Source organism: Haliaeetus albicilla, chromosome 7 (assembly GCF_947461875.1).
Source record: "Haliaeetus albicilla chromosome 7, bHalAlb1.1, whole genome shotgun sequence".
Taxonomy (NCBI): Eukaryota; Metazoa; Chordata; class Aves; order Accipitriformes; family Accipitridae; genus Haliaeetus; species Haliaeetus albicilla.
The window spans coordinates 34613006-34627975 of NC_091489.1; the positions used below are offsets into that span (position 1 = coordinate 34613006).

Genomic DNA, 14970 nt, shown 5'->3' on the forward strand with positions numbered 1-14970 from the left:
TCCTGTCTGTTTGCTTTGCATGAAGCAGCTGGGGCCAGTGCTGGGCTTTGCAGTCCAAGGTGCTTTTTTATTTTATTTATTTTATGTCTCATTTTTATTTTTTTCTCTAAGCAGTCAGGCTCCTTTCCCAGCAAACTGTGGCTTTTGTGCTGGCTCCGGGGGTCCCATTGACACCAGGAGACGATCTAGCAGATCCCTTCTATGGCTTGGCCCAAGTAGGAACAAACTTGCTCTTGCAGTTAGTCTTGCTCTTGCAGATGGTGCTGGTACCCCCATGCTACCCCTGCCACTGTGACCACCTACAGTTTTTTTAGCTGGCTTAAATTAGCTGCTGATAGAGGTCTGGCAAGGTCAGTCTGGACAGTCACATCCAAAATATGCTTTCAGGAAATGATCTAAAATATGGGCAGGAAGTTTTATTTTGCAGATAGACCCACGGAGAGTTCTGCAGACAGAGAAGCATAGATGGACAAATCAGTCAGCCAGGGTGTCTTTGATCCTGAAAGCTCCCAGTCTTTGAAGGTTTTTTTTGCGTATTAGTAAGACCCTAGTCTCAGCCATCCCTATAATCCTACCTTGACCCAGTCACTCCCTTCCCAAAGGGCATTTGCAGATGTAGAAATAAAGTTACTGGTGGGTTCCCAAGATGAGAAATCCCAAATTACTAAGGAGTATATTGTGGGTTACCTACCCATAGCTCCCTTGCTTTTGATTCAGTACTCAGAATGGCCTTGCCGAAGCTCACAGAGCCTCTTGGGAGGAGGGTTTCATACTGTACTTGCTGTGTGGCTCCATAATTCCTTCATTTTGTTTCATTTTTGCACAACTGTGGACTGGAGGATAAGTGCAGTACCAAAGGCTCGTCTTGCAGACATAATGATCACTCAAGATTAGTATTAGTAATAAGTATTGGAAATATATTTTCTATTTAATTTTAATTCAGTATTTCCAAAGAAACTTTATATGTTCTCAGATAGGGCAAAAATGGCAATATTTATGCCCAAATACTTTCCAAATTTTTGCTTTGCTTTTGTCCTTGCCACCATTTTTAATGGCACACAGAGCAGGTGGTGCAGGGAGGGAGGCGCGCTGGAGAAATTATAGTCATAGGCACTGCTAGCAAGTGCCCTCCCCTTCTGAAACACAGCACCTATTGACTTTGCCCACCTATTTGGAATGGCTTTGGGGTCTAATATATTTTTGAAAGGGGAGCAGAGACCTTTAAAGGGAGGGGGAGAGGGGGCAGGGAAGCTGCTGGCAGCCCCTCTAACAGGAGCACGGTTTGCAGCCCCATTCACAGGCATTGTCTGGCATTGTTGTACCAGACACGCTCCATTCATGGCCTCTCTCTTCTCCCTTTTCAGTGAGTGCCCACTGGTCCTGCTCTGTTTGTCGGCAAGAATGAGCTGCTGGGAGGAGGAATGTTTCCCAGACGGAGGGTGAGAAGGTCAGTCTGGACCTCTGGACATTTGCGGTGCAGACTTGCAGCCGTGGCATGTGAAAGCAGGGTGATCCTTTGAGGGTCTGGCGGCAGTCTGTTTGGATATGTGCGGCAGAGTGCAATTCAGATCACGAGATTAGCTGTCAGGTCATCTGCTGTGAAATCCATTATGAAAAACACCCGGAAACTGATGCTTGACTTGAAATCCTTAGTTTACTAAATTGCAGAAATTATCTTTCTAAGCATTTGTCAGGTACATATATATGTATAATATATTTATACACTCACTCACTCACACATGCACTCACACATATAAGATAATGTTTGTGGTAATGCCTCATGCAAAATGCTAGTTGAATAAATCTGTCACTGAAACTTCAATTCCAGATTACTACACTCCAAGATCTGTTATTATAAGTGAAAACACATCCTTAGAAAGTTCACAACAGTCTGAAGTAGATGAGCTATTGAAATGCAATAGAAAATCTACCCCTTACGGATTAGTCAAACAATGAATGTAGTCCTGCACGTAAACATTGTCTAACCGTATTGGCAGGGTAAATGGTTTCTGATTTACTGCTGCAGGAATAGGTGGCATTTCCTCAGACTGTGAATACAAATATAAATTATCTTGAGGAAAAATACGTTTCTAATCTGTAAGTGTGCTCAGGCGATTCAAATACTAGTAACAAATCAGACAATTACCAAATTATTAAATATTTCCAATATTATTATTAATCTCTGGTAGCAACAGCATACAATTTGCCAGAAAATAAATCCTTAGTGGATCTTGAAGCACTTGAAAAAGTAGTTTTAATCTGTGGACATCCTGAAAAGCCACAACCCTGAGTCAGGGAGATCAAAGAAGAATGAAGAGTCTGGGTTTTTGGATTTCAGAGATAGCCTTTCATGGTGGTTGTTGTTACCTCTCTTTGTGTTTTCAAACTGCATGCTGCCTTGTGTGCATTATGGATTTATGCAGTAATAGCCATATTTACCTTTGCAGCCATTTGAATGTAGCAGCAAAGCATGAACTCCTAAAGGAGAAAAAGAGAAAAGAAAGAGGGAAGCAGAGTAATGCAGGTATTACTCTCTCTGTTGATAAAGAGTGGTTTCTGCTCTGTGTGCAAAATATTTCCTTGTCTTCCACGAGATCTTCTCAAAGAGTGCTCTCAGTCCAGTGTATTTTGATGGAAATAGCTGAGGTACAAAGACATGGAGAAAGGAAGAACTTAGATTTGTTGTAGGTAGAAAGTTTGGATTTTAGTCCAACCCTTTGATATCTTTGCCAAGTTGTTTTTAAAGTTTAATACCCTCCCAAAAGACCCTTGGTACCAAACCCAACATGCTTATGTGCTCATGCCATGATGCTGGGTGCAAAGGGAGCTTTCATTCACCCTTCCAAAAATGAGTAACGTAGATGAGGGGAGTGGTTTTGGCAGATTTTCCTCAATTCTCTAAAATTGCACACACTCATATTGGCACATGCATGCACACACACAGAAGCATGCACATAGAGCAGATTTTTGCAGTGTCTCGTATAGTATCAGCCTCACGTCAAAACCAGCTTCAAGCCTGACCAAAAGAAACGGGCATTAAAAAAGACCATCAAACCAATGAGTCCATGGCTGGTGGATGTGGCAGAAAATGCTCTTGCTGGGCATGTGATCACGGGCTAGGTCTAGCCCTGGCACAAGCAGATTGCACAAGTCATGGATGAGCATGTCACTGTTGTACTTTTTTATTTGCATAAAACAATTATCCCATGGACTGTAGCTTCGGAGTTGTCTAGACAACATGCTTTCGATGGTATCGCTGACCTCAGACACACTGGGCTAGCTCTAAATTAGCAATGAGCAGGGCTGGAGGGATGTATTATGGTAGTTATAAACCATAAGAAGGTATTTAAATAGATAGATAAGACACATGCAAATCTTTTCATTGCCATGACAACCATCTTGATATAGGTTTTCCATATGTAGCAAGAAGGGCAGAGCAAAAGGCACTGGAAAAAATAGCAAGAACCTGTAATGATAATGAACCCTGACAGTGTATTAGTCTAGATTTTGGTCACTTATTAACTCTTAATAGAATACAAACTTCTATAGTAATACAGTGTTCAGTGGGTCAGGGAGCAATTACTTCTAAACCTTTGCTATAAGGATCTCTGCTATATGGCTATACCTAATGTACCAATTCTTCACAAATTGATCTGACTGATTAAAAAACACTTTGCTATTAGATGTAAATTGCTTAGCTGCTCAAAAACGCTTTACAGGGACGGGTTGCACAAAGCATGAGAATATATCATTTATGGACATCTCTATATTTCCCTCCTGGTTTATTGGCTGGGCGAGGAATGTCGTAAATCTGAATTCACAGATAATTGTCACGTAATAGCTGGGACCGCCAATTTCAAAAAGGAAGTGCAGTGCAACCCCCCAACACATGTGTGACCCCTCCATACATTACCTGTCTGAACAGACCGGAACTGGGTATGTATTCTTTTTTTTTCTTCCTTCTCACAGTTCTTAATTTCTTCTAAGTGCAAAACCAGTAGTTTGAAGGCCAGCTCATGGCTCTAATGACACCTCCTGTGGCCAGTGAGTGTCCCCTCCAGCAGTGCCTTTCTCAGATAGATGCGCAGGATGAAAGCAGCTGCTGGAGCTTAGACCTGGAGGTGTCTTGTCCAACCTGTTGGCGTCCTCTGTGCTTGTCCCCACTCAGTCCGGAGATGCTGGGGCACGGGTGGCCCAGGTGGGAAGGACACAGGCATGCTACCCACTTCAAACAGTTTTCTCTGCAGACCACATGCATCAGTAGTGACTGGGGTCTTTGGAAATGAATTATCGTTAACCTTGCAGGGGTTTTTTTGCTGTTGTTTTTCCCTTGATGGTAACAAAGGTGCAGTTGTAGGGACCAAGCCTGTTGCAAAGCAATTCCTTGTTACTGCTGCTTGCTGCACCAAGTAGTAGATGGTTTTGTTTTGGTGTGTAAGGGTGTTTGGAGGCAGATGGCCCCCACTGTGCTTTCACATTGCTCCATTTGCTTCCATCCCAGCAGGCAGTGGGGTGTCCCCTTCCCCAGCCCAGGTCTGGGTCCGGGGTGGCTGAATCTGCTGCAGCCTCCCTGATGCCTCCTGTTGCCTCTGTTCACTGCCTCTGTCTGCTGCCTCCTTCTTAGCATGCTCCACATAAAAGCCTTATCAGAGCACTTCCTAAAATGTCGTCCTTCTATTTATGCTTTCAGAAGATAATTTTGGCCATCACCATCAGGCTTTGACTGTGCAGTTCCCCTCAACACCCACACTAAGCCTCCTCCTTCAAGCTCCTTTTGGGCAGAGACTCCTCCAAGCTCTTGAAGGTGGTGAGGCAGGTAGGGTGCTATGACAACTGCTTATTATTTGAACTGCAGCCATTTTACTGTTGCTTTGTGTTGCCTGTCTCTGCCCAACTTGTGAGGGAGACGGGAAGCAATTTGGGTGGGCACTGTCCTGTCCTCCTGCAATGTGCAGCACCGAGCACAGCAGCTCTGACTGAAACCCTGCGGGTGATACTGCGGTGCAGAGAATAATTAAAAAGCTGTGCTCGTTTCCCAGATGAGATACACTCCTGTAGTGTGTAAATCAGTCACAGTCCTGGAGGAATAATCCAGGCAGGATAATTGCACAGGGGAAAGGCCCCAGGCGTGATAGGGGTTTGCATTAGCAATGCCTTTTCATCCATCTGTCTTTTGACCAGAGCTAGAGAGGGGCAGAATTTGACTTATAAGGATGTTTTGATCAACTGATTATTTCAGTGACAGAGCTCCTGAAGTACACACAGACACAAACTACCTTATTTGTGTACAGGAGCAGCCAGGAGCCAGGGACTGAAAGGCTTCCTTCTTCAAAGATTAATCTGTTTGGGATCTCCCAGTTCCCTTATAATCCTGGAGAATTCGACCATCAGCTTGACTGGGGGACATATTTCACCTTGAGCGTTTATCCACTGAGTACAATAGAAGCAGAATCAGGCCAAAGAAGAATCTGGCTCAGAGCAGGCATTAAATTATATAGTTTATTGGTATATATATATTGGTAGATATATATGGTTATTTATTAATTAGGCTAAAGAGGAGCTGAAGAGCCCTGCTCATAGTCAGAGCTTGACTGTGCTGTTCAAGTGTGTTAGGAGCCCTGTCTGACACCTACAACAAGTATCCCACTTTTTGATGTCATTAGGGGAAGGTTAAAGGTGCTGAAGATGGCTGGTATCAAAAAGTATCCCAAGAATGAACGTGAAAGCAATGCAAGGGCAAATATCTTTGCCCTGCAGTCAAATGCTTTTTACAAGTCATATGTAACATACATGCTACTAACAACAACTACGCTGTTAAAAAGTGTATTCTGAACTGTAGAAAAGGCACTTTGGTGCTATGGAGGAGAAAGAGTCTATGACAGACTCCACCTATGTATTTTCTTTTTAAGATCATCTAAACTTTATTGAAGACTTACCACAGAACTGAAAATTGTTAGTATTAACACTCTAGGGCATCCTGTGCACTGAAGTCTCAATTTCTTATCCTGAATACGTGTTCTGGCTGACAAATTTTGGGGTGTTATTTTGCCTTCTAGATATTCATATGTTCTTTTGACATCTGGGAATTTAATTAACAGCTTTTGCATGTATTTAAAGCAAAGTAAACTTTCCTGGAGCCTCCTGATGGTGAGGAGCAATCTTATTTATGAACACTGGCACCTGTCATGTTAATTTGTACAAAGTTTTTGATTTATCCTAAAAGAACACATCACACAGTGGATTTGGAGGAGTTAAAGGGAATCTGCAGGGTGACTTTAATCTTTATGTCTTTATATACTTGAGGGCATTTTACTGCACCTCTGCACTGCTTTCACTACACAATCATTTTCTGCTTTAGAAATGTAGCCATTTGGATCAATAGTTACAGTACAATATATTGTACTTCTGATGGGAGCCTCACAGGACAGTTAAGAAGCACCGTGGTAATTTCACAAAACACTTGGCTACACTCTGAAATATATTTTAAAAGTAAAGTTGGCAAAACATACACTGTGCAAAATTTACAAGAGCCCTAATGAAATTGTACTTACTCTACTTTCTTTTATTAAAACTAAATTAGGAAAAATGGGATGTAAAGGGATGTTCCTTGCTTGAAACATGGGTGTTTTAATAGGAAGCTGTAAGTATTAAGGACCAGGCTATCTGCCTCGGAATTTGTTGTAGCAGCAGTTTTAAACTCCTGTGGAACAGTGTTGGCTTGTTTGGAGGGATTTTTGAAGGGAAAGATTTCTAGCTAATGTAATAAACGTGCTTTTCCTGGGCTTGATTTAAAAGAAAGTAGAAAAAAAAAGGATGTTTGGAGACATTTGGTCATACACAGAACAAAAAATAAAAGAGGATCTAAAAATATATGTCCCTTAAAGCGTTAACAAATGTATCCTGCACGTTGCGGATTTTACAGTAAATTCTTTATCTATAAACAAACCGGGTTATCACAGCTGTTTATTGTACTGCTAGCCCTGATCCTAACCTTTATGTCTTTATTGCTTACATACCATTCCCTTGTTTATACGTCTGTACCAGCCTGTGCCCTTGAACTTGGCCCCTGCAAGCCCTGACCCGGTGCACTCGCTCGCTCACGCGGGTCATGTCGGCAATCAGTAAATGGGAGACGGGACTGGCGGGCAGCCGACGGGCAATTAACACACCGCCAAAGCCTCACTTGCCGCTGGGGCTGCCAGAGGGTCAGACCACCAGCCACGGTCCTTGACGCTGGACCCATGGCACCCTGGCCAGGCTGAGGGTTATGGCAGGGAGAAGAAGAAAGAGTGAGCAAGGGAAGGAGGAGAAAGGAGGAAAGGGCAGACGGGATCCCCTTTGAAGGGTTGTTTCTGCCTCGGTGTGGGATGCCAGCTGGACCGCTCACCAGGGCCCAGCAAAACTGCCTGGGAAGCAGCGCTGGGGGCTACACTTCACCACTGCGAAACTGTCAGTCCCCCTCCCCTTTCAGCTGCCCACCTAGGGCCTTGGTGGCGTGCATAAGAAATGAAAGGAGAGCCGCGTGCTTTTCTGCCCCCTTTTTTTTTTTTTTCTTTTTTTTTCCCTCTCCTCTGACTGATAAGCTGACAGCCAGGCATGCCTTGTTCTGATAACTCAGCAAAGTTTGGTTTTCGTACAGACAAACAGCCTGTGCCCTCCAGCATCCTCGCCAGCAAGGCTCGAAGGGCAGGACAGAGTGGGCAGCGCAGGAGTAAGCAGCAACAGGGACGTGGCTGGGAAGATCTGCCTTCAGATCAATAATAAACTTCAACCGTAAGCCAAAAAGTACTTTACAAAACCCCTGATGTCCCACACATGGTGGATTTCAGCGCATAAAGAATTTTGGCTCAGCTCAGTGGGCTGTGTCAGAGTGGTTGCCACCAGGAGTGCAGTTGTGGCACACTGTGGCATGAGCCCAAGAGATGGACTCTCCGGAACATGGGCAGCGCCAAACTTGCTGGGGCAAACTGGTATCTGTGTATGGTGAGCATTCCTCACCACTCCTCAGAGAAATGGTACCAGTTTTGGTTTCAGTTAGTTGAATGGGATTGTCACTAAAAAACAACCTCCTTGTGAAAACATCTCCGTGTCTGAATCAAATCCTTCATTTGCTACTAAAAATAGTGTCCGTGAATGGAAGAATTCATGAATTCTCCCAGGGAAAAGAAAAGATGATCCCATTAACCTACATTACAGCCATCACCATTAAGAGATGCCATTAACCTGCAGTTCCCACACTGTCTTGTCAGAGATACTAGTCATCCCTATAATTTTGGAGATACTACAGTCATCCATATAATTGTGTGGTAACTCCTGGCAAACACTGACTTTTTAATAGGCAGTATTGCAGCCAAGTATTTTGTTGGATTATAAGGCCCAATCCACGTAGCCTTTCATAAGCGTTTTGGCTGTTCAGGCAAAAGCCTATCTCAAACCATGCTTTGGATCAGAGTTCCAGAACAGGATTGGGTCCCCTGCCATCTGAAATCATAGGATTTTACTGCCTTACAAGGTCATGAGCACTCATAATAGATCAATACAGAGGATGATACAAATATCAAGAGTTTTAATGACATAATATCATGTTGTAGAAGTTGTTGTTTCACTTTCTAAAGTAACACGTACATTTTCAGTGGCTGTTCTTCACACATTTATTGATATTCAGCCACCAAAGTGAGAGTGCTAATGAGCATGCGTATTTGGTGAATAAGTTTAACTAAATCCTACTAGTTGGAGAATTGGAATGTTATTGTTTAATATAAAGTGTATGTATATATTTACATATACATGGGCAATATTCTATTTTCTTAATATATTCTGTTTACACATTTAGGCTCCAATTGCAAGCATTCTGGTAAGTTTAGTAATCAAATTTTTATATATTCTCAGCTTTTTACTTTGCACTGTCCTCCTATCTACCAGCCCAAGATTTTGTTTTATTTTATTCTTGTGGGTTTTCTTTTGGGGTTTTTTTCCCCTCGGAGGAAGGAACTGCAGAGAAGTCAGTGTTGTTTTGCAGTAAGGGAGCTGGAGTGGTCCTCAGGACTTGACTTGACTTACTTCAGGTTCTTAATGTGACCATAAGCTGATAATAATTCAATCTTATGCCTCAGCTTCCCAGCTCTAAGGTAGTGGTAGTACATCACTCTCACAAGCAACACGAAGGTATATTCAGTATTTACCTCCTGGTCTCAGGTTGGAAAAGGATGGTTTCAGAAACAGCTGTTGTTGGAAATGGACTGTTGGGAATCCACACATTGCCTAGGGGAAGAAACTCTCCCTTTCCTTCCACACCAGCTCCGAAGGCAGTTGAAAAGCTCTTGGTAACATCACCAAAGCAAAAGGACTTCGGGAGCTTCAGGTCTGAAAGTCAACCAGGCAAAATGAGAACAAGATCTTACAACCTTGGCCTCCATTGCCACACTTTAAAAAAGGCAATAAATACTGTTTCTGACTAAGTATGCTTCCTACAGTGCAGCTAAGTATCCTTCCCAGTTGCATAAGGGTTAACGGACCCCTAAGAATGTGGTTGATATATTATCAGAGCCATCAAAGAGTACCAGACAAACAGCATGTACTTAAAAATGTGCAGTTCTCATACCCTTCCATGACAGATTTTAGTCTTTTTTTCCTACCCTTGCAGGCTGTCTCTTTTTTTTAAAGTAATTTCTTGGAAACATTCTCAAGTCTAAAATTAAGAAAATCTCTGTGTTAAAGGCTACAATAAAGCAGAACCTTTTTTCATAGGTTAAAAAACCCCCAAGTAATAGGATGTATATTTATGTAACAAGAAGTCAGATTTATGAAAAATGCTGTTGTGGTTTGTAATTTCAGATGAAATGGTCCAGTCTCAGGATAAGAAGCATTGGATGCTGACATGCAGTGATGTGCAAACTCCCCTGTCTAAGCTGAGTGTATTTCTAACTTTGCTCTAATTATCAATCACTTGATTCATGTCAGACCACTCACATTTAAATCAAGTTATTGTGCTATTTAGACAGGTACTCTGTAAACACAGGGGGAAGAAGTGGTTTCTGGAGCGAACAGGAATGGCTGCCTGAGTGGCTGCCTGAGTCCATGTTCTGTATGAACAAATTGAAAGCAAGAGTCTTTCATGCTAAATTTGTATGGCCTTCTGCACAAATTGCCCAATTTATTTAAGTATTTTCTGGTGGCGAGATATTTTGGGACGTGGGGGTTGATAAAATGCATTAACTAAAACACTGTAAGTCGAATTTAAGTATAAAATGAAATTCTTTCTGTGTTGGGTTTGATGTTCTGAATTTAATCCCTGGTGGACAGTAGTCTGCATTACAAAACCTTCACACATAATTTGGCACAGTTTGGATGATTTGCAATCTCTCCTTCGCTCTCTTTGCAGAGGATGCCCTGAGCAGATCCTGCGTGGAGGCTCGGTGACCTCTCCTCTCTCAGGAGGGTGGTCTCTTCAGGTCACTGTTCAGGTCATATATGCAGCAGAGTAAGGAAGCTTTGACTGTTTCTTAGCTTGTGTGGGTAAACAGAGGACTTTAATTTCCAGCACTACCAGTCCCTAACCTTCAGAAGCTAAGCAGTCACCAAGGGGGATGGGGAAGAGATGCCAAAAGAAAGTGTAGAGCAAAGAATGTAAAGAATTTTGCTTATCTGTGACAAGTTTCTAAGCGTGTTTGATTATGGTAATAAGGATACCTCATTAACAAAGGATTTTAAAGGCATGTACACCATTGATAATCAGCCCTGGCTACAGTACAGCTTACATTTTAAACTTTTTATTTTCAATGGGATATGTTTGAAATACGGCAGCACTTTAGTGCAAATGTGGAATTTCACTTGATGCACAAAGGTGGGGCTGTGGCAGCTAAGGAAGGAGCTGTATCTACCGAAGATAAAGTCCCCATCGTGGACAAGAGCTGACTGTAAAACATGCACAATTCCCAATCCTTAAAACTCTCCCTAATTGCAAATCTGCTCATTGTTTTAACTTATCTCTGCTAGTGCTGTGCTGAATTAGTCCTTTGGAGTCCCTGAATGGGATCAAGGGAAGAGAAGAGGGAAGGAAGGATGGGAATGAGAGCGAATGAGAAACAGAAGAAAGCAAGATAGCCAGAGAAAAGGAAGGGAGGGGGGAGTGTGGGGGGTGTTAAGCATAATTGCCCTTTGGCTTCCTATGAAATTGTAAAAGCTTTTGAACACCCTTGCTGAACCAGCCACGAGAATGTTTTCCGCATCCCTGCTGCATGAGAGGCATCTGGCCTGCTGCTGGGGGGAAAAGGAAAGAAGTGGTTCAGCAGGAATTTACCTCTCCTGTTTGGATGCTTTCTAGTGTGTGTCTTGCCTGGAAACTGGCCCAGTGAATGTGTCCTGCCACCAGCCTCTGTGCCAGTCCCCCATGTTAGGTCCGTTGGCTATCTCCACCCCAACCCTGTTCCCCACTTGTGGGGTGGGAGATCCTCCACCTCTGCAGTCACCCCCTTTTTTGGCCAGTTTGGCACTGTAGCAGGCAGCTGTTCTCACCAACAAGCAATCCATGGGAATTTACTCCCAGGCCACCTGAAACCTGGAGTATTCCTATTTTTGCATCCTTATCTCCTCATAAGTTTATAATCTAGAACAGAACAGTACCCCTGCTGTTCTCCAGACTTCTTCTTTAATGATTTCTCTATCAGACATGCTTAGATGACAGACGAGCCACTTCTGGCCCCATGTGGGTTCCTGTGTGGGTGCTTTTTTGAGTGGAAATGGACTTAAGCAGAAATTTTGTGTAACGTCAAATGGGAGAAAAATGAAAACCACCTATGCACAGGGCTCTTCAGGCATGTTCCAGATACAATGTTTGGGTGCTGGCTGCCCAACCCTAAATGTGGTGGATATAACTCAATATTTCTTCTTCTAGTGCCTTTGGGTTGAAGAAAGCATTTTAATATCCACAAACCTCTAATAAACTAAAGCTGTAATGAGACTTTTTCTATTTGTATTGCTCTTTTGTTGTCTCTTATGCGCATTTACCATTGATTTTTGCCAAACTCCCCTATACTGTAACTACGTAGTTATAAACTGGTGTTATTGAAGGGAACTGAGGAGAGAAAGGATAGCCATAAAATTACTGGTTGCAAAAAACCCCACTGCAGCTCTATTTGGGCGTTTATCAGTAACACCTGGAAATTATTGCATACAACCTTCCTAATCAGTAAATCAGCCAGCCACCAATTGTTTCCTTAGCCACATCAGGCGAAAATGTAACAGCTGTTTAATTTACTTTTTTTATGGTAGGAAATTCATATCCTGAATCATTGATATCTTTATTTTGCAACTTGCTGCCATTAAATTATTTCCTTCTTTTCTTTTCTTTTCTTTTCTTTTCTTTTCTTTTCTTTTCTTTTCTTTTCTTTTCTTTTCTTTTCTTTTCTTTTCTTTTCTTTTCTTTTCTTTTCTTTTCTTTTCTTTTCTTTTCTCTTAGTGCTGCCTGCTATAAAAGAAGGGAGGGTTGGTCTGTGTGTACGAGGTGGCCTGATGTCATCTTTCAGGATGGTGGCCACATGGTAACCAAGTGAAACTCTCTGGACCTTTCCTAAGTAAGTTGGGATATCCCCTCAAGCCCAAGGGGTGTGACTTGCTAACATGAGCAGGAACTGAAGGAAGTACAAGCACAGAGCCAAAGCTTTGTAAGCTCTAGAAACTCTAAAGCAAATGGCTTCGGTTGGCTTAAGACTGTGCAACAGCCAGCTACAACTGAATGCTTTATTGCCGTCTGGAAGTGTTTATTTTCTGAACATAAATTCAAGGGACAGATTCAAGGCATGTCTAGAAATAAAGCATATCATCATGTGAGCTAAGCTGACAAGGACAATTTACTGTACCCTGCATTCGTTCTGGGCCAATCGGAAGAGAAGAGGCTATTAACATCCTGAAATTCCCGCTGTTCTGCTCTCCCTGTCCCTTCACTGAACTCAGGAATGGCATGTATTAACCCCTTGAGGGCCTCTCATGCACAGTGCACATCCAAAGAAGGGACACTTGTTTAGGCCCAGTAGACATATGCAGTATGTCCAGCTCTTATTGACAGCAGTAGAAAGCTACTTTAAAAGCCATGACACAGCTTGCGCTGTCTGGAGGCCCAGCACAGGGTTAACATCTTTCCTAGAGGCAGTTTCGGTGCTGTAGATGAGCATTGACTTACTCTGTTTGAATACGAGAGTTCACTGGTCAGCTTGACCTTGAATTCTCTTGCAAAGGCAGGAACAAGTTGACATACTGTTCGTGTTTCCAGTGGCTGCAAAGTTCAGGGAATGCAACACAACTGCAGCTCACATGCCGTGAGCATCACTTAGAGAAGAGAAGGGAAAGTTCATTTCCTACTTCTTAAATCCTGCCAGCAAGAAAAGTAACAAACCCAGAAGAGAGTCAGAAGGTAAAGCACAAAGGGCACAACAGCAGATACTGCAGAGGAAAGGTGCCATTCATAGTCAGGAACGTGTTATAATAAAATCCACAAGCAAAAGTCCACAGAGGACTGTTTGCATAGCAGCATTACAATATCTACATGTGTAAATAGAGGGAACAGCCTTTAAATCCACCTTACAGCAGCGACTGTTGGGTCTCTTACCTGCAGCCGCGCTGCTTGAAGTATTCCTCCTGACTTCATGAACGTCCTTGTATAAGACAGCACGATCAGCCTTATTCGAACATTGCAGCTGAGGGAAACATATTATTATGGCTCTGAATGTGAGTTTTCTGTATACAGCGCTGCAGAAGGGCAGTGCAGTTAACTTAAGTGGTCTCCAGCTCCTTTTCATCCTGTCCCCTCTCTAGTTGGTAGGGGGTACAGATTCAGCACAGCAGCTTGTTCCTGCCTCTTGTTCCCAGTGAAAAGCGCATCTCTGCACCTCCAGCCCTTGCGTGAGAAAATGTAAGCTGGACCCTTACGGAGTGCATGGGGAAAGGGTTTCTTTTAAAAGGTTTTCCTTTAAATCGAGGCTGGCTCACATGTAGCCTGGTAAGGCTGAAGGCACAGCACACCCAGGCACTCCTGCAGCCACAGACCTATAAAGGCAAGAGCAGAAGCAGGAGTAGACACTGGATCCTGGGTTGTGGCCCGCCCCTCAGGCAGCTTCTCTATTTGTTTATCACTGTGCCTGAGAACACATGGCATAAATCCACATGTTAAAAACACATACGCTCCCCCTGCAGTTTGGTCCCATTTTTCACTTGGGCCTTAGTCATTCGTCTGTATTTTGGCACAGAGTCATGCAGCAGGATCTCTTGACTATATTGGATAATGTTCACAGCTGTAATCAAAACATTTGTTCCCCTATCTTCTCCCAAATCACTTGGGGTCTCCTTCTCCCACTGAGGAGCCTCTCTCATTCATTCCCTGGCTTAAGTATTGCAACTAGACCAGAATAATATAAGAACCACAAAGAATAATTTATCTGGCATGACATCCTAGGTTTTCCTAAGGGACTTCTGAATGTCCTACTGGGTGACTGTAAAGACACCAAGGACTCAAAGTCATGGTTATCATCTTTATTACAAACCCTAAAACACTCAGCACAAAGACAAAGCTGAGTGAATTTAACTTTTCTGAAATTAAAATACTGTATTGTCTCACCAAAGTCCTTCCAAAGATCCCTTTAAGAGCAGAGTGGTTTGGGGCTGAAAGGATCCTAGTACTGAAATTGATCTTAATCTTCTATTACTATAGAAATGTTTCTGTGCTTTAAAAATACACTCCCTATTTCTTACTTTCAGACTACCCTAATCTCAAATTAGCCTTCTGAGCAAAGGTCAGGAGTGCAGCAGTGCAGGTCTTATTGGTTCAATTAAAGGAAATAACACAAAATCACACAGGCTATTGCAGAAGTCTTTGTCAACAACTTCCTGAATACTGAGAGGCTGTTCAGGCATAAGCTGTCTATACAGCTAGATAATGCTCTTATTAGAAACACATTAGTGTGAGAAATTTAAAAATAA

General features: G+C 42.8%; 1 long non-coding RNA gene across 1 annotated transcript; it reads right to left on the reverse strand.

The window, feature by feature from the left end:
* Nucleotides 1-1635: 1635 nt before the first annotated feature.
* On the reverse strand, nucleotides 1636-14339 carry LOC138686133 (uncharacterized). The gene is made up of 2 exons (XR_011325486.1): nucleotides 13604-14339; nucleotides 1636-2641 (listed from the first exon to the last, which is right to left on the reverse strand). It is a non-coding gene; the product is annotated as an uncharacterized lncRNA (long non-coding RNA).
* Nucleotides 14340-14970: the final 631 nt, after the last annotated feature.